Source organism: Bos indicus, chromosome 13 (genome assembly GCF_029378745.1).
Source record: "Bos indicus isolate NIAB-ARS_2022 breed Sahiwal x Tharparkar chromosome 13, NIAB-ARS_B.indTharparkar_mat_pri_1.0, whole genome shotgun sequence".
Classification (NCBI taxonomy): domain Eukaryota; kingdom Metazoa; phylum Chordata; class Mammalia; order Artiodactyla; family Bovidae; genus Bos; species Bos indicus.
In genome coordinates, this window is record NC_091772.1 from 40,488,915 (window position 1) to 40,516,813 (window position 27,899).

The 27,899-nt window shown below is 46.5% G+C and overlaps 2 long non-coding RNA genes and 1 other non-coding gene across 3 annotated transcripts; 1 reads left to right on the top strand and 2 right to left on the bottom strand.

Annotated features, from left to right (window-relative positions):
* Positions 1–1,045: 1,045 nt before the first annotated feature.
* Positions 1,046–1,180, bottom strand: LOC139186722 (small nucleolar RNA SNORA70). Its single transcript, XR_011570390.1, has one exon. It is a non-coding gene; the product is annotated as a small nucleolar RNA SNORA70 (small nucleolar RNA).
* An 11,549-nt stretch (positions 1,181–12,729) lies between these two features.
* Positions 12,730–26,659, bottom strand: LOC139186390 (uncharacterized). The gene is made up of 2 exons (XR_011569933.1): positions 26,406–26,659; positions 12,730–13,276 (listed from the first exon to the last, which is right to left on the bottom strand). It is a non-coding gene; the product is annotated as an uncharacterized lncRNA (long non-coding RNA).
* On the top strand, positions 20,771–27,139 carry LOC139186491 (uncharacterized). The gene is made up of 2 exons (XR_011570058.1): positions 20,771–21,043; positions 25,837–27,139. It is a non-coding gene; the product is annotated as an uncharacterized lncRNA (long non-coding RNA).
* The last annotated feature ends 760 nt before the right edge of the window (positions 27,140–27,899 follow it).

The following is a 27,899-nucleotide window of genomic DNA, read 5'->3' on the forward strand; positions in this document are numbered from 1 at the left end:
TACCTCTTTAAAGGTAATGCCTCCATGTACAATCAGATGCTGAGTTGCTGCGGAGTAAGGGTTTCAACACAGAAATGCAGGGGCACACAATTCAGCCAATGAAGCCAGTATGTGCATGAACTAAGTCTATGCTAACCCAAGAAATTCTTGCTGAAAGATGGGCACCGGGCTCGGATTGCCTGAACCCTACATTGGAAGGCAAGTCTTAACGACAGGCCCTCCAGAGATTCAAACTCTGAGGGTCTGTGGGACATTCAAGCATGAAGCCTGTGACAAAGTAGGAAGGGCACCTCTGAAATGGTGATACACTTCTCTGATTTTTTAACCCTCTCTGTGTTGGCCTTAGGTGAGAGGCTAACCCTTAATGACAGCTGTCCTGTCCAGAACAGCTGCCCGTGGTCATGTGATTGCTCAGTGCTTGAAATAGGGCTAATGTCACTGAGGAACTGAATTCTTCATTTTATTTCATTTTAAATCATTTGTCTTCAAACTGAAGTGTAAAACATGTTTTCCTGTGAAATGCAATTTTATAGTTTTGATAGATATCCATTTTACTTTAACTATTTTGGGGGAACACAAGAAAATAGGACTTATTGGTGGTCGTGAGTAAGGAGGCTGGCGTCAAGGCTCTTGTGAGCAAAAGACCCGCCATCCGTCCAGGGGAACATGATTAGGGATGTATTTGGCCCCACAGCCATCCAGGGTAAGCTGCTTTTCTGCCACCATATCTTCATTTTTTTATTTTATTTTATTTTATTTTTAAGCTTTACATAATTGTATTAGTTTTGCCAAATGCCACCATATCTTCAAATTCATCTGCTTTAAACTTAGTAAATACCCACTCCTTGGAGATGTGGGTTTTCTGGAGGCCAGGCCCCCCTATTGAGGGCTTCAATCACATGCTCTTTGTTCTGCAGCTTGGACATTATGACTTGGCCAGTGTGGACCCTGGCCACTGTGCCCTGGGGCTTTCCAAAAGCACCACACATATCTGTCTGGAGCTAGACTGGGGGCAGCATGCCAGTCATGAATGTCCACTGGAAAGGGCTGTCTCCAAGGTCCCTTAGGGCAACCCATACAGGCAACAGGCTGAATACATTGTCAAGGAGGTTGCTTTCTGTAGCCACTGCACACCAGGCTCCCACGGGGAAGAGAGCACAGTCGGTTTAATTGCCTGCAAATTACTTAAACTATTAAAAATGGTGTGTCTCAATTATGATGCCCAATCAATAAGGAAAATACACTGACATTCAAAAGTTAGAATGAAAAACATGTACACTATCTCATTAATAATTTTTATGTTGATTATGTTTGAAATGAACATTTTCAATATGTTGGATTAAATGAAATACATGATTAAAATTAATTTACCTGTTTCAGAAACAAGTATAGATACAGAGAACAAACAGATCGTTGCCAGAGGGGAAAGGTTGGGAGAACAAAGAAATAGGTGAGAGAGATTAAGAGCTACAAACTTCCAGCTGCAAAATAAATGAATCATGGGGGTGACCTGTCCAGTGTGGGGAATACAGTCAATAAATAGGTAATGTCTTTACATTGACATATTGTAACTAGTTTTACCCTGGTGATCATTTTGAAATTTATCAGTTCAGTTCAGTTCAGTCGCTCAGTCGTGTCTGACTCTTTGTGACCCCATGAATCGCAGCACACCAGGCCTCCCTGTCCATCACCAACTCCCAGAGTTCACTCAGACTCACATCCATCGAGTCAGTGATGCCATCCAGCCATCTCATCCTCTGTCGTCCCCTTCTCCTCCTGCCCCCAATCCCTCCCAGCATCAGAGTCTTTTCCAATGAGTCAACTCTTCGCATGAGGTGGCCAAAGTACTGAAGTTTCAACTTTAGTATCATTCCTTCCAAAGAAATCCCAGGGCTGATCTTCAGAATGGACTGGTGGGATCTCCTTGCAGTCCAAGGGACTCTCAGGAGTCTTCTCCAACACCACAGTTCAAAAGCATCAATTCTTCGGCACTCAGCCTTCTTCACAGTCCAACTCTCACATCCATACATGACCACAGGAAAAATCACAGCCTTGACTAGACGAACCTTTGTTAGCAAAGTAATGTCTCTGCTTTTGAATATGCTATCTAGGTTAGTCATAACTTTCCTTCCAAGGAGTAAGCGTCTTTTAATTTCATGGCTGCAGTCACCATCTGCAGTGATTTTGGAGCCCAGAAAAAATAAAGTCTGACATTGTTTCCACTGTTTCCCCATCTATTTGCCATGAAGTGGTGGGACCGGATGCCATGATCTTCATTTTCTGAATGTTGAGCTTTAAGCCAACTTTTTCACTCTCCATTTTCACTTTCATCAAGAGGCTTTTTAGTTCCTCTTCACTTTCTGCCCTAAGGGTGGTGTCATCTGTATATCTGAGGTTATTGATATTTCTCCTGGCAATCTTGATTCCAGCTTGTGCTTCTTCCAGTTCAGCGTTTCTCATGATGTACTCTGCATATAAATTAAATAAGCATTTGAAATGTATAGAAATATCAAATCCCTGTCTTGTGTAATGGGAACTAACAGCGTTGAAGGTCAACTATACTTCAGAAACAAACAGAATAAGAGATCAGATTTGTGGTCAGTGAAGGTGGGTATAGGGTGGCGAATCAGAAGAAAGGGGTCAAAAGTTACAAATTTCCAGTTATAAGATAAATGAGTTCTAGGGATATAATGTACAATATGACACATATAATTAACACTGCTCTATGCCATATATGAAAGTCGTTAAGAGAATAAAACCTGAGAGTTCTCATCACAAGGAAAAGTATTTTTTTTCTATTTCCTTAATTTTCTATGCATGTGAGACAATGGATGTTTATTAAACTATTGCAATAATAATTTCATGATGTATGTAAGTCTAATCATTATGCTATACACCTTAAACTATTCAGATATATATATATATATATATATATATATATATATATATATGTATGTATTTACATATATGTCAGTTATACTTCAATAAAACTGGAAGAAAAAGTTTAAATTAAAACTTTAAAAATTAATTTTACCTGTTTCTTTTCTACTTTTTATAATGTGGGCACAAGAAAATCTTAAATTATGTGTCTGGTTTGCACTATATTTCTATCAGGCAGGTTAAAATTTTCATCCTCCAAAATCTCATTGCTCACCAAAGACAAGACACTGGGTAAACAAAAAGATTAATTCCTTCTTCCAAAATTATTAAAGTTCCAGGTCCCTTGTGTCTTCTTTTACTAAGATTAAGATAAGCAAAACCAATCATTTCTTCCTGTATAATATATTATTAAATCTCCCATTACTAGCCATATTTGTAAGTTCTTTCAATAGTATTTTCAACATTAAAATCCTATTAAATCATACCTACATTTAGGAGTCAGGAATACTTTTCTTCATAATGAAAAGATGCTTCCTTGTGAGGTCGTCCTGCTCTCCTGGCGCCTCTGGCTTTTTCCCAGGACATCTTGACCTCATTTGTCCCCCGATTGCTCTCACTCTTTTTTTCTCTCCTCCTCCCTCAGTTACCTGGAAATTCTTGGATAAGACATCTGATATTCTTTCTTTATTTCTGCCTAACATGAGCTGAAAACTTAGTCTCATTTCTTCATCTGAAGTATGGGAGAGACACACTGCATCTCACAGCATTAAAAGTTAAAGAACTACAAGCTAAAAATTCAAACAAAATAAATGTTTGATAGGAGGTCAACATAACTGGGTTGGTTGTCTCGAACCCATTTTAAGCAACATAATTACCAAATGTCAAAAACAACTAACAAGTTCTAGGCAGAACTTCTGGACATCTGACTCCATGGTTCAATTTCTTCTTACTCCAATCACTGCATGCCTCACACCCAATAAAAACCGTCTAAAATTTGCTAAATGATCACAGAATCCATCCAATGTCACATCCTCATCCTGAAATACAGGACAAGGGGTAATAAAAGAGATGGGTTTTGCTTTATCTTTTTTTTCTTCTTGGCATCAATCTGCCTTTAGAAATAATGAAATCATTTGTTGGAAGGATGTCTACTTTGAAGATCACTTGCTACCTAACTGTCTTGGTCATTTACATAGATCTCAAAGAGGATTTAAAGAGTTTCCCATCCTTGTTACTCAGATAAAAGGAAGAAGCAGGTGCTGAATTTAGTTTTGTGTGTGTGTGTGGTTTAATATTTGATGAAGCTTCCATTTCATGGACACAAGGGTTGCCATGTGAGTTTTATTTTTTGTCTTTTAATTGAAGTGATGCAGATTGAATCAAAGATAAAAATACATTCAGATACAAAAGGGAGAAAATATTTACACCCAGAAAAGTAACATACAAGTGTCTGGCCTCATGTACCTCAAGAAACATTTTTTCACGTATGTAGGAAAAGCAATGCATAGCATAGTGGCTTAAATTAAAAAGCACAAGGGAAAGAAAAATTGGTAAAGACAATCAGCAGAAAAATACAAAAAATCAACCTACCAAAACTGAGGAGGGGAAAATAGGAAAGGATATACATGAATCAAATCCTCATATGACATAGAAGTTCAGTAGAAAATGTAGGAAGATTAAGAAATCAAGAACTCTGGGAGGCCAAGTTAATTAGTTATGAAGGCAATTACTCAGTTCAGTTCAGTTGCTCAGTCGTGTCCGACTCTTTGAGACCCCATGAATTGTAGCATACCAGGCCTCCCTTTCCATCACCAACTCCCAGAGTTCACTCAAACTCAGGTCCATCGAGTCGGTAATGCCATCCAGCCATCTCATCCTCTGTTGTCTCCTTGTCCTCCTGTCCCCAATCCCTCCCAGCATCAGAGTCTTTTCCAATGAGTCAACTCTTCGCATGAGGTGGCCAAAGTATTGGAGTTTCAGCTTTAGCATCAGTCCTTCCAAAGAACACCCAGGGCTGATCTCCTTCAGAATGGACTGGTTGGATCTCCTTGCAGTCCAAGGGACTCTCAAGAGTCTTCTCCAACACCACAGTTCAAAAGCAGAAGGCAATTACTAGAAGACAGAAAATTGTTTTAAAATCTTTGACCTATTGGTTATTCAAGAGTATGTTGTTTAGTATCCACATATTTGAGAATTTTACAGTTTTCCTCCTGTTATTGATCTCTAATTTCATGCCATTGTGATCAGAAAAGATACTCGGTATCTTTTTAATCTTAAACTTGCTGAAACTTCTTTTGTAATCTAACATATAATCTATCCTAGAGAATGTCCCATGTGCACATAAAAAGAATATGGGCAAAACTAAGAGTCCATGCTGTAGGATAGAAGTGTGTTACCTTTGGGAAGGTATTGATTGAAGGGAACAGCAAGGATACTCTATGAGTGACGTGTACGATATCATGGGCTTCCTAGGTGGCTCAGTGGTAAAGAACTGCCTGCTAATGCAGGAGATGTAGGTTCAGTCCTTGGGTTGGGAAGATCCCCTGGAGAAGGGAATGGCAACCCACTCTAGTATTCTTGTCTGAAGAATTCCATGGACAGAGGAGCCTGTTGGGCTACAGTCCATGGGGTTGCAAAGAGTCCGACACAGCTGAGTGACTAAACCACCACCACCAGCACGTACATCATAGCCTATGTCTCATTCTTCAACTTGCTGTTTTCACTTAAGAAATGTTTGATACATCTCCCCTTCTTTCTTTTTAAAAAAATATGTATTTATTTGGCTGTGTCCCAGTCTTAGGTGGGGCACCCAGGATCTTCAGTCTCTGTTGAGGCACATGGGATCTTTTAGCTGTGGCATATGGGAACTAGTTCCCTGACCAAGGATCAATCCTGGGCCCTCTGCATTGGGAGTGTAGGATCTCAGCTGCTGGACCACCAGGGAAGTCCCCCCCCCCTTCTTTCTTATCAGTGCAGACATATGAATCTTCTTCCTTATAATCTTCTGCATAGCCATCCATGGCACAGATAGTCTACAGTTCAGTTAGACATTCTTCTGACTGTTCAGTTTCTGTTGTATTTTATGTTTGAAGTCTTTTGGTTTGGGGTTTTCTTGGTATTGTTGTTTGGCTATTACAAATAGTGCTTCAGTGACCATTTTCAGACAGATCTCATTACGCATGTGTGAGTGCTAAGTTACTTCAGCCATGTCCGACTCTTTGCGACCCTGTGGACTTTAGCCTGCCAGGCTCCTCTGCCTACAGGATTCTCCAGGCAAGAACACTGGAGGGGGTTGCTGTGCCCTCCTCCAGGGGACCTTCTTGCCCCAGGTATTGAACCCACATCTCTCATATCTCCTGCTTGGGCAGGCAGGGTCTTTACCACTTAGAGCCACCTGCGGAGCCCAGGTTTGGACAGCAAGGAGATCAAACCAGTCAGTCTTAAGGTCTCTTTATACATTTGTGCAAGTATTTCTCTAGCATGCATTCCAAGAAGAAGGATTCTTATTGCCAGATTGCCCTCCAGAAACATGGTCCCAGTTACCTGCTAGGTAGTTTCTGAAGGTGCCAACACCCTCCTGTTGTAGTATTCAGTTGTACTTCCCCAATCACTAGTAAGGTGAGCATGTTTTCACACCTCATTTCCTAGGTCATCATATCTCACATTTTTGTGCTGGGACAGCACCGTATGTGAACCATTTCATTTTAGTCTCACAACCCATTCATGATGCGCTAATAAGAAAAGTTCACTATTTCTTCCCAAGTGACAAGATGAGGAAACTGAGACTTAAAGAAGTTCAGTAACTAGCTTGAATTCACATGGCTCCTAAGTGTTTGTGGCAGCAAAGTCTTCCTTCAGTCATTACATGATCTCTGTTCACTTCTTCCCAAGTAAGAGGAGTCCAGCTATAGAGGGAGCAGTGAAATGTCAGCTTCAAAACTGCACCATCCAACCTTCTTTGTAGGTAGAAATAGCCTGGTGAAAGTTCTTACCAAAGAGCTACAAACGCAAGTCGGGGGTGGAACTGCCTCCGTAAAGCTCCTTGGAAGGACATACTGATCCGGCTCTTTGCCTGGCCCTCTTCCTTTCCTCCTCCTTCAGATGAGAGGGCTGCATCTGTGCAGTCATAATGTGAGCATGAGGCATCCTGGAGAAGGAAATGACATTCTAAAATAGGTGATGTAGGAAGACAAAATGAACCTGGGACATTGATAGCATCACTGAGCCCATTTTCTTCCACCCTAGACTACCCACTTCTGCAGTTCCCGTTCCATGAGCAAAAGATGTCCCATTGCTTTTCTGCAGTTACTGAGACCTTGATGGAGCCAGGATTTGAACCAAAGCCAAACCTATGTTCTTGATCCTCGAACAATGTTGAATCACTCCTTATCCACTCGAAAGGGATGCTCTTGCTGTAGTAGCCACCACCAGTGACCAGAAAAGACTGAAAAAATCTTGCCCTTGTTCTTCTTCCTCGGAGCAATCAGAGTTGCCCATCCTGCTTCCAAGTCACAATTTCAGTCTCATAGCACCAACCGAAGATGTGGCGCTTGTGAGGATAGAAGCAGAAATAGCCTAACACTGCATCACCTTCTTTATTGAGAATACCTACACAGGGGAGCACAGATTTCTAGAAAAGAATGAAGCAAGTGTTTGAAATGGAAAGTTCCAATTCTGGCTTCACTAGTGGATTTGCTATGTGACCTTAGAAAAATCACATCATTTCTCTCTTCCCTTTTCTTACATGTTAATAAAATGGACTTTAGTGCCATAGGCTTGTGTTAAGAGTCCAGTGAAGAAGTACACATAAAAGCTTTTCAAAAAAATGCTTCTCTGGACACAGAAATAACTGTATAAACATTGGATTCCCAGCACATGTGTGCACCAAGCACAGACAGCTTTGCAGTTATCATCATTGCATAGTAGTAACCCCAATTTTCTCCCTCTCTTTTAGCCATTATGCCAAGGGAGACCCCATGAGACACAGACATAATGACAGAATGGGGGTGACATTGTCACAATGAGGGGTGGGTGTGCCTGCATGCATGTGCGCATGTGTGTGTCTGTGTGTGTTGAAGATTTATCCTTTTTCTTGTTTCATACATTTCATGCAAAGGATTGCTGAATATTCATTGATCTATCCCGGATCCACAAGTACGCTATTAGAAATGCATTGCTTATCTATATTTTTGAAATGCTGAAGTAATTCAGTGTTGATCCTTTGCAAGATAGGTTTGCTACCTTTAAACTGAAGTGACAATAACACCCCAGCCGTCTTCAGTTTCTCTTGAGCTGTGCTGATATCCTTGATGCTGCTAACAAACCAGGGACTGCTTGCGAGAATCCTGCATGTCACCATTAAATTGAAAAAGGCCCGAAATCGCGAATTCTCACTTCTGGTGGTGGAGAGAAACGAGAAAAGGGCAAAGCGATGGTTATTCATGAATCACTCAGGCCTGCCATGATAAATACCACTGGCCTTGTTCTCCTCTCCTGCAGGCTTGTAATTTTCTCCTGAAGGTGTTTCACCTGCACAGGAAGAATTGGGCTGCGGTGGCAGGGCTGGGGGGAGGCATGTCTAATAAACACAGTTTTTAAAGCATCTTAAACCACAGAAGTCTGTGTGTAGGTTACGAACCCTTCTTCTCACAAACAGCCACAACTACTCAGGGTCCAGATTATCTCAGCAGACTGGGGACGAGGACGCCAGCACAGTATGTCACGTTTGGTCCAAGCCTCTGTGACAATCTAGTCATGTTAAAAGAAGGTGAAACAAACACTGGACGAAAGAACTTCTTTTAAATATTACACATGAGCAGGTCCAGATTTGAGCTTCTGTGGCAACATTAAGTACACAGAATCACTCTCCAAGCAGAGATTCTGCCTTTCAGGTGGGGAATGTTCATGTCATTTCCGCATAAAAGGCTAGCATAGTATGTTATTTGGAAAGAAATACATCAGAGCAGAAATAACCAGGAAAAGTGTGGTTTCTGAGTGTTTTATGGCAGACTTCCGAGCATCCTTTCATTGTTTGAACAGGGAGGTGCCGTTTCGCCAGCGTTGACAGGCGATGCGATGTGAAATGTTGGCAAACAATTTGACTGTTTTCCTCTCTCTCCTTATGAATGATATTTATAGACTAAGGCTTGCATTTGGTTCCGCTTTCCGACACAGTTATCTTCCTGGGCGTGGATTAAATGTAGATCTGGGTGTTGAAAGACATTTACATAAGTGCTATTTGTGAACCGGGGAGGCCAGCTCTTCTATTATCGCCAGAACATTTAAATCTTAATGACTGGCATTGTTGTCTAAAAGACGGTGTTTTTCCTGCTGAGAAACTGCATTAGATTCAAGAAACGGAGCTCATTTCCATTCGCTCAGCAGTCTCTCTAGAAATGACATGCAGTGCTTGAAACTGTTTATTTCCAAATTCAGGCCTCCCTCGCATCACTCATCAGCTTCAATTACCAGTTTTCCGGAGCCGAGCCGTCAGGCAGTCTGACACCGGGGTCCGGCCTAATTCCCACCTTCTCCAGAGTCAAGAGCATAATGTGCGGATGAAAAGGTGCAAAATAGCCTGGACGTCATTAGCATGCAGGGCCCGGCTGTTCATTTGCTGGCTGCGAATGGAAGTTCTGACACTCGGAGCCGCTGCAAAATGAGAAAAGTCCTCTTCAGGGGAGCCGAGGTCCTCGGCGGTGAGGAAAGGTCATCAAAAAGACAGCCACTGCCCCTGCTCCCTGCTCTCCAGGACTGCTTATTGATTCCAGGGACACCTCATTACACGCTGGATCAACATATTATTGCCATGTTCTGGGACTGAATTGTTTACAAGTGTCTTTATCAGCGGCAAAGGCCGGCCCGGCGATGCGTGACTACACTCATTTGGCTGTGACCCGCCAATTATGTGTTATCCGATACGCTGGGGGTATCTTGATCTTTGCCCGGGTCTTCTCCCGGCATCAACACAGTCCCATTTACTACTTCTTTCTAACCACTCTTTGGGAAAGTAGCCATTAGCCTGTCAGTGTATAACAGTGAGTGTATGTGTGTGCATGCGCGCTCTGCTATAGGAAACCTGAGCATCATTTCTCCAATGGTTGCTATGCATGAGGTTCATAATCAACTGGGAGAAATTCTCTCTTCCTCTCTCTCTCTTTCTAACACACACACACACACACACGCACACACACACCTTTTTCTTACGGAGTGGAGGATAGCCCACACGATTTGCAATCAGTATGCACGACAGAGAGAGATGCGGTTTGTTACTAAGCTCCCTCTGCTTCCATCCAGGCCCTATGAGAGAGCTGTCATATTTTCTTTGGGCACAACCTCTGCACATTGCCACTGTCATCTTTCATTACAGACATTTCTATGGCTCCATAAACGAAAGAGGGGAATAGCAACTCGATTAAAAACTCAGTAAGAAGACCATGCAACCTCCCTCCTCCCCCTAAACTAGAGATGGATTCCTCATTTGGAACAGGGGGATGCAGTGATGCAAACTTAATTTCCATTTTCCTAGATGGCTTATCCCTTATCCTCGATGCTTTGTTGTTGTTTAGTCGCTCAGTTGTGTCTGACTCTCTGTGACCCAGTGGACTGTAGCCCACCAGGCTCTTCTGTCCATGGGATTTCCCAGGCAAGAAAACTGGAGTGGGTTGCCATTTCCTTCTCCAGAGGATTTTCCCGACCCAGGGATTGAACCCACATCTCCTATATTAGCAGGCAGATTCTTTACCACTGAGCCACCTGGGAAACCCGAGTATTGCTGAGGGAAGATTTAATGACTGCCACAAACATTTGGACCATCTCAAGCAAATACTAATGTGAGCAGAGAGGCCATTTCGTTTCCATCTCCATCCATTCCATCAGGAATGGCTCCTTAATGAGATTTCCAGTCTGGGGAATATAGTGAAGAAAATGCCAAGAAATTTGCCTTCACATTTCCTGGAAGAAGATATGCTTGTCAAGGGGCACAGATGACAATGAGGGAAATGAAACTCAAGCATCCAAGTGCCTTCAGAAAGGTGACATCTCTAAATTCACTGCTTTCCAGCCTTTTCTCAGATGTGTGTGGTGTTTTTGCTGCTGTCGTTGTTTTGTTTCATTTAATACTTATTTATTTGGCTGTGTCAGGTCTTGGATGAGGCATGCAGGATTTTCGTTGAGTAATACAAGATCTTTCATTGCCAGGTCCAAATTTAGTTGCTCTGCAGCATGTGGGATCTTAGTTGCCTCACCAGGGATGGAACCCATGTCCCCTGCATTGCAAAGTGGATTCTTCATCACTGGACCACCAGGGAAGTCCAGGGTATTTGTTTTTTTTTAATTTATTTTCTACAGACATGTCCCCCCCTCCCCTTTCAAATCTGTGGACAGGAGTTTGGTAAAGCTACCAAGTTCTCTTTATTCTTTCTGAAACTGCTGGGTCCAGGCTTCCTGACAAATGACTAACTGAAAAGGCTGAACAAAGCCCCTTGTTCAGAGTGCTTTAGTTCAGTTAAAGAGTCAGTGGAGAGATGTTTGCTCCACCAAGTGTTTAAGGACACTGCAAACTCTAGTGACATCAACCAACAAATAGCCTATGGAAGAGAAGATGATGGGAAAGATTATTCTGGATTTATTTTTGGAAACATGATTGTATGTGGAAGAATTTGGTCAAAGTATAAAGACAGAACAAACAGGACTGTTTACCAAGGTTCCCATCTGAAGGGGCTTCCCTAGTGGCTCAGACGGTAAAGCATCTGCCTGGAAGGCAGGAGACCCAGGTTCAATCCCTGGGTCAGGAAGTTCCCCTGGAGAAGGAAATGGCAACCCACTCCAGTACTGTTGCCAGAAAAATCCCATGGACAGAGGAGCCTCGTAGGCTATAGTCCATGGGGTCGCAAAGAGTCAGACACCGCTGAGCAACTTCACTTTCACATTCCCATCTGAAGAGCAAATCTCAATGTGGCTGGGATTCAGAGAATGTCAGAAAAGGATGGCTCTTAATAACCAGGGTTATCCACCAGGAAAGGGTTTCTTTGCTCACTTAGAAGAGGTTGTAACAGTGAAGCAGTGTGAGTGACCAGTCAATGCGCGACTGGGAGTTAAATGTTCTAGACAGGTGGAACAGCTCCATCCAGGGGCTTCTACTAATTTTCATAACCAGCTCATTTCTTATTTCCACCATAAAACTAATTCCTTTCTGTTATGGCTTTAACCCCTCATCCTCTCTGTGAATCCCCCAAATGGGCATCAAAATATTCCCTTCAATTAACAGGATGACCAGAAATCCTAGATCCTTTGAATTTCTCCCCCATCTTTAGGAATCACACATGCCTACACATTAACCATTTTCTGATCGTTAACAGAAAATGCAGACACAGGCTGCCAGCACATGTGGCATGGTGAATGATGAGATGGTAAATAACACAAAAAAAACCTTGCTTTAAAAGTCATTTATTAACTATAGCTTTGAGCCAGGGAAAGTTCTAGAAACTTAACATACACTTACTTATTACTCACAACAACCCTGTGACTTGGGTGTGGCTATTCCCATTTTCCCAGATGAGGAAACCTTTTCCCACATTTCAAGTTTCCAAATGTCCCAAGGTCACCAGGCTAATGACAGAGGCAGAACTGAAACTTAGGTGTGACCCAAGTCCATGCTGTACTGCTCTGCCTGTCCCAGAGCCAGTGTCCACGACAAAGTCACCAGGCCCATGAAAGTACATTTTCTGCATGTCCTCCAACATCAACACACAAAAAACTACTAGGCATGATAATGTGCAGACACATCTGATATCCTTAGCCATGAGGTGGGCTGCAGCAAGCCTTCTTTAATTGACAGAACAGAGAAAGTTTTGATCCAAAAAGGCAATTCAGAGCATTTAATTAAAAAGTGACTTGGGGTGCATATAGGAGCAAACATGAGAGTCTCATCAATTTTTAGCCCTGGTGCCCACCCATCCCGGTGGTCTGCTGATCTTCCATTAGTGGTTCTACTAAAGGCCCAACTAACACACAACATTTATTTCACTTACTGCAGACACCCTGAGTCAGTTTCCCCACAGGCTTCCCCTGCCTTTGGAAACCTAGTGACTAAGGGTCCAGTCACATCGTAGAAGACTGGATCCCAGAAATGGAGGGGTTGTCCACATAGCCAGGTTCACAGGTTCTGGGATCTTCCTCCCACTCATATTCCCATTTTTCTCAGTTGTCCATGAGACCACTAGCCACTTTTGAATGCCCAGAAAGATGAATTATTCAGAATGTCTCCCGCACACCTGGCCTGGCTGATATGAGCAAGGTGACTTGTCTGCAGGAGGCTCCCTCCCTCTTTTCTCCTTTTTTCAGCATCAGTGGCCTCCAATCTTCCAACACATTCATGCTGCTGCCCCAGCTTCTTCTGCAACAGAAAAATAAACACTGATTTTATCAGATATTTTTCACTAAGACATCAGAGATTCAAATTTTCATCCCACTTCCCACTATTTCCCATCCATCTTCAACAGGTCATACTTGTATTTTTACAAGAGGACAATGCTTCCCTGGTGGCTCAGTGGTAAAGAATCCGCCTGCAAAGCAGGAGATGCAGGCTCGATTCCTGGATCGAGAAGATCCCCTGGAGAAAGAAATGGCAACACACTCCAATATCTTGCCTGGGAAATCCCACAAACAGAGGAACCTGGCGGGTTACAATCTGTGAGTTAACAAAGAGTTGGACACAACTTAATAACTAAATGACAACAGCAATGCTTGGGGCTTCCCTGGTGGTCCAGTGGCTCAGACTCCACATTCCCAATGCAGGAGGCCTGGGTTCCATCCCTGGTCAGGTAACTAGATCCCACGAGCCACAACTGGAAGATCCCTCATGCCTCAGTGAAGATCAAAGATCCTGCGTGCGCCAACTAAGACCCGGTACAGCCCAATAAGGATAATTTTTTTAAAAATGAGCGGGGTGTGGAGGGGTGGGAATCTTGACACAGGAAATATTGCCTCCCAGGGAGGGAAGTCTTCTAGGCACCTTCCACATGATCCCATCCAGTTACAGACCTGGTGATTTCTGCCTGCAGTCTGTGTCACCAAAACCTCCTGTAAGCTGGGAGGAATTCAGAATGATTAGGTTTTCAGAATAAGCAGCTGAAGACTCTAGATTAATCGACTAGAAATGAGCGCTAATGATCAAGTACACATCACTGCCTTCATCCAGCCCCTACTTCTCCGTCCTCCCTTTGTCTTTGTACAAATGCACATTTGAAAGCCCATTGTGTGCTTCCAACACTATAAAGTTGGGACTTTATACTGGAACTCTAACCTGATTTCTCTGTCCTCAAAGAGCCCACGATAAATAGTGACAAAGTCTCACAAGACAGTAAACAATTAAGGACAAAATAAAAAGTGTGTCTAACAAGAGGTGCCTTTAGTTGTTCAGAGAGGGCTGGGAGACCCGGATGGACTAGCGTGATGGGAAAGGCTTCCTCCGTGAGGCAGGACAGGAGTCTGACTTGGGGATCTGAGTAAGTAGAAGAGGGAGCAGGGCAGGGTAGACCATATCCAGTTGCGGCCAGGTCAGTTCCTCCCACTCCCTAGAGGAGAAGCCTATCTCCCACCTTCTTGAATCTGGACATACCATGTGAACTGCTTTAACCAACAGAATGAGACGGGAGTAACATCTGTAGACCTGCAGTGCACAGGTCTTTCAAGGAGCAGCTTGCATCTCCTCCCCTGGGAGCCCAGCTGCCTGCTGTGGGCAAGTCCAGGCAGAGCTATTGAACAATTTGGGACCATATGAAGAGAGTCCTGGAAGATAGAGGACACCTGGGTCATTCCACGGGAATAAGCCCAGCTGGCATTTCATGGAGACGTGCCCAGCAAGCCCTGCCTGAATTCTTGACTCACAAAGTTGTGAAAAAAAAAAAATTGCTGTTGTGTTAAGCCCCTAAGTTTGGGGTGGTTGGTTAAGCAGCAATAAATAATGTATACAGGGACTTCTGTATCCATTCTGTATTTACTATTGGTGGTTCAGTGGTTAAGACTCCTTGCTTTCAATGCAGGAGGCATGGGTTTGATCCCTGATCAGAGAATGAAGATTCTGCATGCCCGTGCAGTGCGGCCAAGAAAATTATTTTAATAAATAACTAACAGATAAAGTTTGGTAAAAGGGAAGGACACAGTGCTGAGCTGTTTTCCATATATGAAGACAGCACAAATATAATGAGAATGAATGCACAGTGTTTGGGGGGCACCCTAAATTGAGTAAACCAATCTGGCTAAAGCAGCCATTTCAGATTAGCAATTAGGAGAACGCAGATCCAGAAACTGGGCCTGGGTAACTTTAATGTGGGAGGAGGATCTTCTAGGCCCTTCATCAATGCCCTCTGTAACAGATGCTGTCGATGCCCCATCAGCAGACCCCTGCCCTTATGCTTCATTGTGCTCCAGCTCAACATTCAGCCACCAGTACAGGCATTTCATTACTTGTGTGTCTTTTTGTTGTTTGGCCCCTGAACCCCACCTGCCTGTGCAACAGGCCAGAAATGCTGGGGAAAAGAGACCCTGTGTGATGAATGACTGATGGGAGTTGATACATACATACATCTCAGCTCAGGTGGACTCACTCTAAGGCAGGTATTCTACACTGGGTCCCAGAGTTCCCTTGGTAGAATTAAATCTCAGTTGCCCACAGTGGTAGCTTGGTTTATAATATACTCTAAGGGTTGTCTTTCCTTCCCTGTCATTCAACCCTGCTTCCTACTAGTATTTCCTGAGATCATCTCCCAGTAAACTGCTTGCCTTTGGAGAAACCCAAATGAAGATATTCTCATTTTACAGTTAGGAAAAATAAAACCAGGATGCAGATTCCTCTGAGTGAGTGCTATAACAAAGTGAACCAAAATATGCAGTTTTTCAAACAAAATAGAAATTTATTTCTTTCCAAGTAATGGTCCAGGGTGAGAGAGCTCACTCTGCTCTACAAAGTCATCTTATAAACCCAGGCCATTGGCGGAGCTTGGTCACTCTCGATATGTAGCTTCCATTAGCATCATTCCCAGCCAGCCGGACAGAACAGGAAGGTGCAAGTATGAGATGATGACTATGCCCATCACTTCCGCTTGCCTTCCATTGGTGAGAACTTAGTCACATGGGCCAAGTGCAGCTGCAAGGGAGGCTGGGAAATGTAGTCCAGATGAGCAGCCATATGCCCAGCAAGAAAAGAATAAATTTGCGGTTTGTGGCACACAGGAATCTCTGACATGAGGGTATTGGGTGATTGCCCAAGTGCCTGCAGCTAGTTAGTGGACAACTAGAACTACAAGCCTCTGCCCTCCATTTTTTTTTTCCCTTCTGCCCCCACACTGATTCCAGCCCTTACTGTGGCTGGTCTCAAATGTTATGCTTAAGAGTCTGACATGCTGCAGGGTCCACCTCCCCGTGTCACAGAGTCAGTAAAGCAGAATAAGCTTTTGGAACCCCTCTCAAGTTCAGTCCACATTAGATTGAACTTTCAAGACAAGTCAAATGGCATAGGGCCCACAGTCTCTATTGCCTGTGACCCTCTCTTCTAAGCAGAGACAACCAGCCTCACTGTTAGTCCATGCTGGCCCTTAGTACAAGTTTTTTAAAATTAATTTTTATTGGAGTATAGTTGATTTAAATGTTGTGTTAGTTTCAGGTGTGCAGCAAAGTGAATCAGTTATGCATATGCAAATATCTACTCTTCTTTAGATTATTTCCCATAGAGATCATTACAGAGCACTGAGTCGAGTCCCCTGTGCTATACAGTAGATTGCTCTTCATTATCTATTTTATATATAGTAGTGTGTATATGTCAATCCCAATCTCCCAATTTACCCGCCCCAAATTTCTAAAAGTAATAACAATGGTCCTCCCTCTTCCTCAAGGAAATTGACTGCCTGCCATTCAGCATAACAGTGTCTTTAAAATCCATATAAGTCTGAAATGGCAGTGATGTGAAGAGCACCCCTGGAGTTAGGTGAGGTTTTTCAAACTGTCAGTTGTATCACAAGTCCAGGCTAGGGAGAAAAAAGAAAGAACCGTGGGGCTGGCTGACATCTGTGATGATCAGGGACATTTTACAGTCATCACTGAAGAACTCAGACTTGTTCTTGGTTTGCCATTATCCACACACAAGCTAAGTGGTGAAACTCTTTCCTCTTGAGCATAGTATCAGCTCATTGCAGCCCACCCAGCATCAACACCTAGCACTGGTCATTGAAATATTAAAACAAGAAAAATGAGAGCAGACGGGACTAAGTGAATGCTGTTCACATTTTTTACATGCTAACCTGTATATTTTGAAATTCAGTTTTTCACTAGATTTGGATCATATATGTAAAAATTGTCTCTTTTTTTAAGGGCAGTGGAAGCAAATGACTTGAAAGAATTTGTTTGATGGCTCCACACTGTTCTTATCCCTCAAATTTAAAAAGTAATCTTTTTATCCTTGATAGAGATAGCACTGAGTTTTTAAATCAGTAATCTGCCCCTTAGTCATTCTTTAACTTCTCTTAAGAACATATATATATATAAAACAGTTAGGTTGGAAATAACCAGGGTGCATGTTGTTTAAGTTATTGACTGTCACCTGTTACTGTACATCCAATATTTTCAGTACAAGAATACATGGGTGCAGTTACCTTTGCATTGAACTCTACAAAGTCAGGTGGTACTCTGGATTTTTTTCCCCCTAAATTTCCCATGATGCTCAGCAAAAGCCCCTCCAAATGCAAACCCCAGTCTCATTTGTGTTGAAAGTATGTGTCTAATCACCAAGAAGCCAAGCATTTATCAGGATAATCCTTCCAAACTCATCAACTTTAATGGTATACAGACGGCTTTTCTGGAGAGGGCTCATTAGTTAAAAAAAAAAAAAATTCTCAAAATGTCAGTGTTCTGTGGCTTTACTTAGAGAGTTTAAAACATAATCAGAGTTCCCTGCCTTCCTCTTTAATAGCCAGTTTCTGCCTATATACTGCTTTGAAAAATAGTCAAACAAATGTAAAAAAGATAAATATCAGGCATAAACGAACTACTGCCAAAGGGGATAGGTTGGATGCATAAAAATGAGTAACATCAGAGCTACAGATTAAGAAACTGAATATGTTGGTGTTTAAAATTAGAATGGTTCCCCAAAGAATTGATAATGTTCCATTTAAGAAAAGAAATGTTTTCAAATCACCCCGCTGACTAGAGAAGTCTGAATCAAAGTCAGAAATTAATAAAAAAGATGCAGACAGAGACCCCCTAGTCATAAATAACAGAGCCGATTTGTATGCTTATAAAAAGCCTGCAAGGCCTGGCGGTGTCTATAGTTCTAAGGGGGAAAAAATTAATGAAATGCAAGAAGAAAACGGTAAAAGAAGAAATGAAGGTACTTGGTAGTAATGCTATTGTATTCTTGTGACACAATGACTTGTTTTCTTGGAAAGTAATTCCTTCATTGAGCCCAGGCAAGCACTGTATTCATTGTAAAGTTGTATATTTAGACCTATAATCTGGAGGGCTTGCCTGTGTTTAAAGCTCAGTGCTACCCCAGGGTCATTAGAGTACAAGGACAAAGCTCTATCATATTACTGCTTTGACACCAACTCAGAACTTTAGGGTAGTTTTCAGTGGCTTCAAGTACTTATATGGTCAGCAATGCAGGAAATAGAAAGTAGAATACTGAATGGGTGCGGTGTACACATCAAACGTGTAGGAATGTATAGACAGAGATAAGGACCCTGGCCGAACACCCTGTTACAGTGAAGTCAGCGCAGAACAATTCCGGGATATAGACAGACATGGAGTAAATTGAGCTGCAATGCACAGCTTGCAAAAATTAGAGTTGTCTGGGTCCCATTCAAGATCAAAGGGTTCCTTTCCAGACCCTATATCAGGAACAGGGCTCTGTGATGGGTGGCAGAAAGATAAAGGGACATAATCACAGCCGTGAAATCTTTAGTGTAGAGACAGGGGAAGCGGAGACAATGTGTCAGTTCAGGTCTGTTTCAATAAGATGGCATCATTCTGCAAGTGTTCTTTTTGTTGTTGTTTGTTTTTTAATTATGGGCCAACTCAGTGTTTTGGCTGACATGCTTGTGCTTTGTGGAAGACTGGTTGGTGGGTGGGGTGGGATTGGATGTGGATGAAGGTAGGAAGAAGACAGTGTGGTCAGGAGGAGAAATGGAAAGAAGTCAGGTAAGGACTTTGTCCAGTAGAATCAACTCACTCCTGCTGTGATAACTCAATTTGTGGCTTATGTATTTTATTTTTGGAATAAATAATATGCATAGATAAGGAGACCATTGAAAGGTACAAGAAGCAATATGGTGAAAACTTGTCCCCTTCCCACCCACCTTCCTGGTTCCCCACTATGACTCTCCCCTGCCTTGTAAATATTTCCATGTACAAATCCAATTGCTCAGTTTCAATCCCAATATTAAAGGAAAACAGTCTCCACCACAACAGCCTCCTCTCCCCCCAGTCCAACACTCACATCCTCCCTTCACTCTATCCACCTTCCCAGGACGTCTATCCATCTGAGGGTCTTTAATACACGACCTATGGGCACCCTGACAACCCAGGCGTTTTTATTTTTTATTTTTTTTTAAGGGGCAGGGTTATTACTTAATGATAATGACTTATTTTACACATTGTCCTCTGCTGATGTTTGAAAGATAAGACATTTGTCTGGGCAGACGCCTGAAGCCCTCGGAGAACGCAGGGAGACTCTGCCAAAACGTTTCCAAACAATAGTCACTGGACTGCCAGATAATTCAGAAACTATTTGTATGAGCTGTTTATCAAATTATTAACCGCACAGATGTTGTTTGGCTGAAGACCAGCTGAATCCCCTCTCTGGCAGCCGCGGAGACAAAGGTCTCCAGGAATAATTGGAGATGTGCATGGAATATTAAATTAATTTACTGCTCTTAATTCTTATGCAAATTCTGACCTCCGATGGCGCCTATCAATTACCCTGAGCGCAGTGAAAGCGAAGGCGACAGTTTCTTTTCTTCTCTTTGCTTTTTTTTAAGAACTCGAAAAAAGGAAATATTTGCAATAAGCAGGCGGTAGGAGCACCGCGTAACTGGAATTATTTAATTGAATCTCCAAGTTTTCAGGGTTGTCCGTAGAGAATAAAATCTCAGGACTCGGAGGAGAGGGACGGGAGGGATGCGAAGGGCGCAGGAATTTGTGGGTTTGGCTGCACACCTGCGAATGGCGGGAAACACGGCCATGGGTAGAGACTGGTGCTGGCAGATGAAACACGCGCCTGCAGCCGGACGCGGACCTTAGCGATTCTGCGGTTTCAGCGCTGGTGCGCGATTCCGCGTGACCCCCACGCACTTGGCAAACCCGGGTCAGACATGGAAGCGCCTTTACGTCGGTGGACCGGGGGCTGCAAGGTCTCCATCTGAGCTCCGGCTTCCTTTTACTTATCTTGTAAAGGTTTTAACCTGTGTCTAACCCCCAACCAAAAAATAAACAGACAAGCAAAACCAACCAACTAACCAAAAGCAAACAAAATCAGATTTTATTCTTTGCTTGAAAAACCAAACCACCACGCGAAGCGCGCCCGTCCAACTCCTACTGAAATCCCGGGTGGGCCGAAACGCATTTAATTGTCTCCTGCGTGGAGAAGTGAGCTTACTTTTCTCTCTGAACTAAGCAAACGCCCAGGCTTTGTTTGCGCTTGCGGCTTCAGCTCTGTGCGGCTTCTCCGCCCCAGTGGTGGGTTGTAAACCTGGGGTCTCTGAGTCTTTCATCATCTTTCTAATAAGGAAAAGCAAATCGGGCGCATAATGTCATCGGCCCCGGCTCGACCTCGCCAGGACCTCGGCGGCCCGACGATGTCTCCAGCGGCCCCCCGGCGCAGTCACGACGCGCCGCCTTTCAGCTCCTCGCGGCCCCCACAAAAGCCAGACAACAATATCAATTAATCATGCAGCCGGCAAACAAGGAGATTTATCCCGCGACAAACAGCCCCACCGAGAGCCGCTGAATGGGCGTGATTAGCATGTGAAAAGACGAGCAAAACTCCGCGGTTCAACAGCTAAAGAGCAATTTGATGGGGCTGGGATGGGGAAATTACTTGATTAGCGTCCGTCGGAGGAGAGCACGGTGACAGCCCCTCGGCCCGGAATCCGAAAGGGAACAAAACGCGCTGGTAAACTCGGCGACGTGGAGGGATAGCACGCGAGGGAGGGGAGCGCGGGGCCCCGCACTGCGGCCGTGAACCGGGCCGGGGCGGGTAGGGCTAGCGAGGGGATGACCCGCAAGCCGCGGCCAGCGCCCGAGGCCGGAGCCGAAGCGAGCCACGCGACGACGGGGGTCTCATCAACCTTACCCCGGGCCCCCAAGCCGGCACAGGGTGGACTCCAGTAATCCCCACCCGGGGCTGGATGTCAACCGCGCTGCCTTGCTCGGGTCAGAAAGAGGTGCGCGCGGAGGGAAAGGCCCACCCACGCGGTCCCGGGGTCCCCTGGTCCCGGGAGTACCCTGCGGGGGCCTCAGGGACACAGCCCGCCGGGCAGCAGCCTCCGCCAACTCTAGGGCTCCGGCCCCGGGTCCGAGTGGCGCAGACCGTTCTGCGACCGTTCCCCGCGAGGCTCTGAGGTTCCATTCCCGCGGACAGCGAAGATGGGAGCCAGCCAAGACCTGTTTCCCGGCTGTTATGAATTTCATCACCTTGTTCCTGTTTACTCGAAAAGCTGTCTCGTTTGAGCAATTTTTTTTTTTTTCCCCCCGAGAAAAGGGTTCCTTGGCTGCATTCCTTCAGGGAGGAGGTGGGGAACTGGGGCAGAGTGCCGCCCGCAGTGAGGACGCGAGGGCTCGGGGGAGGGACCTGAATGCAGCAGATCCGGGGGCCCTTCCTGGGCTCGGGTGGGCAGCCCCGTGCTTGCCTTGGATCCGCACATGCAGGGCCAGAGCTGGCGGCGTGGGAAGCAGCTTCTGCGCGGCCTCCTCCCAGGCCCCGAGTGCTGGTCGGGAGGCGCACGACCCAATCGCGGCCCGGGATCTGGGCTGGGTACACTCGGGCCTTTGGGGAGGCGCTTTTATTTTCTGGGGAGATGGGTGGCTGGGTCACGCGCTAAGGAGCAGGGAGACTCAGGGTTCGCAGGACGAGGACCAGTGCCCGGTGCCGGCACACTCGGGCGCCCACACTTTCCCCTCAACCTCCCAGTCGGTTCCGGAGCTAAAGTCTGCACCAATTACAGCGTTTCCACTTACTTTCCACTCTCTGGGCTCCCATAGCCTTCCCTCTAGACGCACGCCCACAACCCACTGCTCCTGGCTCCTCCCTGCGCCAGGGAAGGGAAAGAGTCCGACACCCCACCCCGGTCACCAGTCCCAAAAAGCCCAGACTAACTCCGTCTCCATCTCAGGACACCTTGAAAGGGTCCTTCCAGCTCACGGCCCAGATCTCAGTGTACCGCTGTCTCTGGGTAATCCTATGATGCGGCCTCCAATTTACCTGGGTGCGGGGAAATCTAATTCGGCCTTCGGTGAAGTACATTAACACAAAGGTATAAAGACTTCAATAGATTCTCCAAGGCCCCGGCCGTATTAAATTCACCCTGTCCCTTGGCACAAATGAACCGAGCAACGAGGAGTCAAATCTTGTTGTATATAAAAGGGTGGGGGCAGATCGCCCCCAACAAGCTGAACAATTGCCACCCAGTTGAACAGTGTCAATTAAACCGCAGCTCGTGGCCAACTTCAGAAAGCTCAATTCTTAATGAAACGTCTCCGGCGGCGGTGCGTGGGCAGCCAACTGGATCTCGCCCCCTTCTCCCATTTCCCTTCGTCCTCGCTCTCTCCCTCTCCACGCCGCGCTGAAGCCAAGTGAGGCCCCTTCTTCTTTCTGTCCCCAGTCGGACCCCGAAAATCAAGGCTCCTAACTGAGGACAGAGAGAGGCGCCGCGGCCCGCAGGCCTGGAGGGCGCCCTAGAGGCCAGGGCGCGGCGGCAGCGACACTCCAGCCAGGACCCCTAGACTCGCGAAGCTAAGGGCGCACATCAGCCGCGGAGCCCCAGACCCCCGGCGTTCTCCAAGCACGTCGGGCCGGGCGGACAGAGATCTGGGCGGTGCGCCTTTGCCACCTTTCTCCGCTCGACACTAAAGTGCCGCGTGGCCCGAAGCGCTTTCTGCGCGCCTCTAGGGCTGCGTATTTTAATTCCAAAGCTAAGAGGTTGAACCATCTCTAAGTTGGCGGGCGGAGGGAGCGGAGGCCGGAGACCGTTGGCTATTGAATGCCTTTGCCTGCGAGGTGGCAGAGCTGTTGCCACCAATAGCGATGGCTCTGGGCTGGCTCTATAGTTCTTTCTACGGGTTCTGCCCGGCGCCCAACATACTGCCCTGAAAAGCAAAAGAGGCCGCCGCAATTTATTCCAATGGGCGGCTTTTAAGAAGCTGGCAATTTGAACCGGCTGGGTGTTATTTAGTGCAATATGAAATCAAACGATCCTATTTCTCAAATAACAGTGTCTGTGTGGAGAAGCGAATCCTCTGAAAGGGTAATTGTCTGCTGATAGTGTGTCCCATTATACCCGATCTTGGCCTAAACGGTGGAGAGCCAGGGGTGAAATGAATGCGCAAACTCGGCCCGGAGAGGCCGCGAAGAGGCCGCTGGACTCCCGTCCTGGCACGCTGGACCGACAACGGCCACCCGGTGCGCCACCAACTTAGACGTCATTTTGCAGGTGGCCGACATCACTAGACACGAGTGGTCTTGTGGATGAAAGAATAAAAGTAACTTCCTCCTCTCGAACCTTGGGGAGTCGTTTGAAATTGGAGATTGCCCTCGCCCTCACAGTGTCCTGGCGGCCTTTAGTCAGACAACAGATTGACTATAATCTGCGAAGGAGAACCTAGCTTGGCTCTCCTCACCACCACCACCAACCACCCCACGCCCCAGGTTAATATTAATATTGGGGATTCAGAGTCCTTCTTTCCAAGGACACACTTGCATCTAGGATCTTCTGAGTCTGGTTTCTTTAACTCGAATTTAATACCTGGGGAAGATGTGGGTGTCCGGGAAGTGCCCGTTATTCACTCGGCATGTGGCCTCTTTTTGGGGGAAAAAGTTGGCCCCTAGCTTTTAAACCGTTCTCTGTGGGTCCAGCCGCTGTGTTTGGTGGCAGCCGGATGCAGGAGTTCAGCATGTGTCTGAGAGAAGCACGGACGAGGAATAGATTTAAGGAGTGATTTTATGAAAAGAGACAAGGAGCAGCCCACAACCTCCACTTCTGAGCTTGGAGCAGGTGGGTGCCTGGGGTACAGTGCCAGTGCTCACGCTCCTGGTACCCGAGGTCACCTCTCTGTGGAATGACTCCCGTTTTCAGAGGCAGGAGCCTTTTTTTACTCATTAAACCAGCCCTACGAAGGCAGCAGCCTCCTCTGTAGAGCCTGGGGGTCTGAAGAGAGAGGGTGCAAGTCTGGACCAGTCCCACCCCAGAGAAAGGCACCTCCAGTGCCATGCCCGTGACCAAGGAGGAGATAATGCTTCTGGTCTATTCCTCCACCCCACCCCACCCCACCCTTTGAAATTTTTTTCTTAAAGAATTTTTTTTTTTTTTTGGTGTGTCCCAGATAACCAGGAATTGTAGGTACCCTGTGCTAATAGAGGCGTTTCAAGCTGAGCCTACCAGAACCAATTTGTGGACTGTTTCTGCTCTGTGCTGTGCTGTGCTTAGTCCTACAGTCCTGCCAGACTCTGCAACCCCAAGGACTGTAGCCCGCCAGGCTCCTCTGTCCATGGGATTCTCCAAGCAAGAATCCTGGAGCAGGTTGCCACGCCCTCCTCCCCGGGGATCTTTCCAACCCAGGGATCGAACCCAGGTCTCCCGTATTGCAGGCGGATTCTTTACTGTCTGAGCCATCAGGGAAACCCAAGAACGCTGGAGTGGGTAGCCTACCCCTTCTCCAGGGGAATTTCCCGATCCAGGAATGGAGCCGGGGTCTCCTGCCTTGCAGGTGGATTCTTTACTAGCTGAGCTACCCCGGAAGTTTTGTTCTTCTGTTTTTGTGTTTTAATATTCTTTGGGGGTGTTTTGAGACCAAATATGTATTTCCTTTCACCCATCCCGTCCTGTGATCTCTGTTTACAAGTCCATTTGGTTGTTCATCACTCCTTCCCTTTCTTGGCGCTGCCTCTGAGTATCCGAGAAGCTGAGGCCGGATGGAAATTCCGCAAGTCGGAGCAGCCACGCCAAGGAAGCTCCCCCTCTTTATGGGAGGCGGTTCTGCCACCGCACCTGGAGCCCAGGCCACCGGACACCAGGCGGTCACTACTGGCGCAATCTCGGGGCTCTCCGGCAGAAGGAAAGCGGGAGCCTGGGTTCAGCCCGCGGCGTCCCCTCCAGGATTCGTCGTCAGGCTGAAAATACAGCCAGCACCGGTCCTCCGGCCAGGCCCCGGGCACGACCTGGACGCCCGGGCCCTTCGGAGCCGGATCGTGGCGCTTCCTCCTCGCTCTCCTGCTCAGCGTCTGTACCGCCCGGGGCGGAGTTTCCGAGGGGCTCCTGGGGACACACATCCCGCCTCTCGAGGGCCTCTCCCGGCTAAGCGTGAAGCCCCCACGACGCGATCGTGAAGTGATAGGCCACGCTTCCAATGCCTGTCAGTGGCCTCTCGGGTCCCCCTCCGAGACCGCGGTCCCCGCGCAGCCTCCGGGCGCTCAGCCCGCCTGCAGCACTAGCAGCGCCTGCCTGGCTCGGGGCAGGACCCTGCCTGGGCGCCGGCGACAGCGCGAGGACAACGGGCCCCTTCCCCGCGCAGGTCAACGCGGGCCTGTCGCCTCCAAATCTGCGCTCCCATTTCCCCTGCAGGAAGGGATGTTCACGCCCGAGCCTGGTCACCGGCCTTTAAGATGAAGGGAGTGACAGCAAGGCCCCTCCCCCCCACCGCCCCCAGTAACCTCGAAGGGGCTTAGATCGCATTTCCTTGCCTCCTCTCTAGTACATGAAGCCAGGAACCCCGAGATGCGCCCTGCGTTTTTTCGTCAGCCTGGAGGGGGTCTCCTGCAGCTGAGGGCTCCTGCGCAGCGTGAAAGCCCGTCTGTTCCCCTGGCGCGCCTGGACCTAGGGGTGCGCACCCCGCCCCGACCGCGCGGGACGGCGCTAGGGGCATCGGCAGGGGGAAGAGGAGGCTTGGATGGCTCAACCCGTCGTCCGCCACTGCCCCGCCGGCACGGAAACCCTCCCCAAACCCAGGAGCCGGGGGCGGGGGCGGGGGGGCAGGAAGAGACCCCGCGGGGTCAGTCCCCACCCCCCATTTTCCCCAGTGGTCGCGGAGTCCCAGGGACTCCCCAGGCCCCTGGGGCCGAGGAGGCCGGGAGGTAAGAAACATCTCCGCTTGCCTGGGGCCATTTTCCGGCCCCTCCGCGCCTTTGCCCGGGGAAGAGCCGGCCGCTTGTCCAGCTCTCCGGCTCAGACCTGGGCAGCCCGGGGCGCACGCTCCCCTCCCCTCTCCGAGCCACCCTCCCCCGAACCCCGCCCCGCCGCGCTCCCCTCCCGAGACCCACTGACCTTGGGAAGGCGCGGACCAGCCTCTCGCCGAGCCTCGCCAGGCGCAGCGCCGAGGATGAGCGCGGCTTTGCGCTCAGCGGAGACCCGCTCACTCGGCGGCGACCCGCTCACTCGGCGGCGTCGGCCTAGACTCCCCTCCCCCACGCCTTATAATTTAATCACACGCGATATTAAATGATCAAGCCGCTCATTAATCATCCTGCAAGTTATTGGGACCCAACACGCCACCGCGTGTTTTGCCAGCCTAGGGATCCTTTCGCGGGGTCGGGATGTGTCTGCGTTTGGGGGACGGGGGAGGGTGTTGAACCACTCGAGAAACACTGCGAGCCCCACGCAGGCTGGTGGGGTCTCTTGCCTGGAAAAAGGTTTGGAAAAGCACCGGCTGGGCTTCCGAGTTTGGTCGAGGGTTTGTTTAGAGCCCAAACGCAACCCTCCCGGGCCCCTTTCCTGACTATTTGGATTTTGATCACGGCGATTAAGACAGCCGATGGCGTTATCAATCAACAGCATCTTAATTTGCAGTTTTTCCGGAGGGTGAATTTGACCTGAATCTGTGCATCTTCATTACCTACTGTGGACGGTCTGAAATTAATGCGTTTGAAATACAGATGAAATCATATCCCTGAAGTCATTTCAAAGAATAACTTTCTCCCCAACTCAAAGGGGGCTCTCTCTTGCCTTTTGCATGATTATAGTTGTGAAAAAAAGAAAATAAAGGATTTTTTTCAATTAAATCCTTAATTTGAGGTTTTCTTTTTAAAAATAATCCATGTGTTTCACGCTAAAGTTTTTAGAAACTGGTTTTATTTTCTAGTTTTCCTCCTTCTATTAGATGGATTTTTTTTTTCAAAAAAATAAACCAATGAGTTCATATGATTTGATTCCATACAATGAAAGAAAAAAAAGGCTCATAAAAAGTTGGCCTAGTGGCACAAAGGAGGGTAATTAGTTCTCAGCATTCAGGATCAAAAACACCGCAGAACAAGAAACAAAAGAGCGCCCCCCTGCCTCTAGAGGTGGTGGTGTAGGTAGGAATCTGTCAACCAGCATTTAAAAATTTTTCAGTTTGAAACTAGTCTTTTAAAGAAAGGAAATTCCCAAATGAAGTCCTTCCCACTGTGTTAGCATCAGCTAAGGCAAGTGTGTATCAAGAGAAGGCCAGCTTCTGTAGGAAAAGGCTGTGAATATAGTTTAGTTGGCAGTTTTCTAAACAAATCTTAGATACATGAAATTATTTCCCTTTTAAAAATATGAAAACAAATATCAAACCCAGGGCATGTTCAAAATCCTTAGCAGGTAAATTGCTTTTCACCTTTTCTACCAGAAATTGTGATCAATTTAGTAAGCAAATATGTACATACATCTTGACCCTGCAGTTATGCTTTACCATAGAATATTATTGATATTATTAAATGTATCCAAGACCTTTCTTGAAATATTTTCTCTCCTGTTAATACGTTGTCTGAACATTTCTACCCTATGAACACAAAGAGA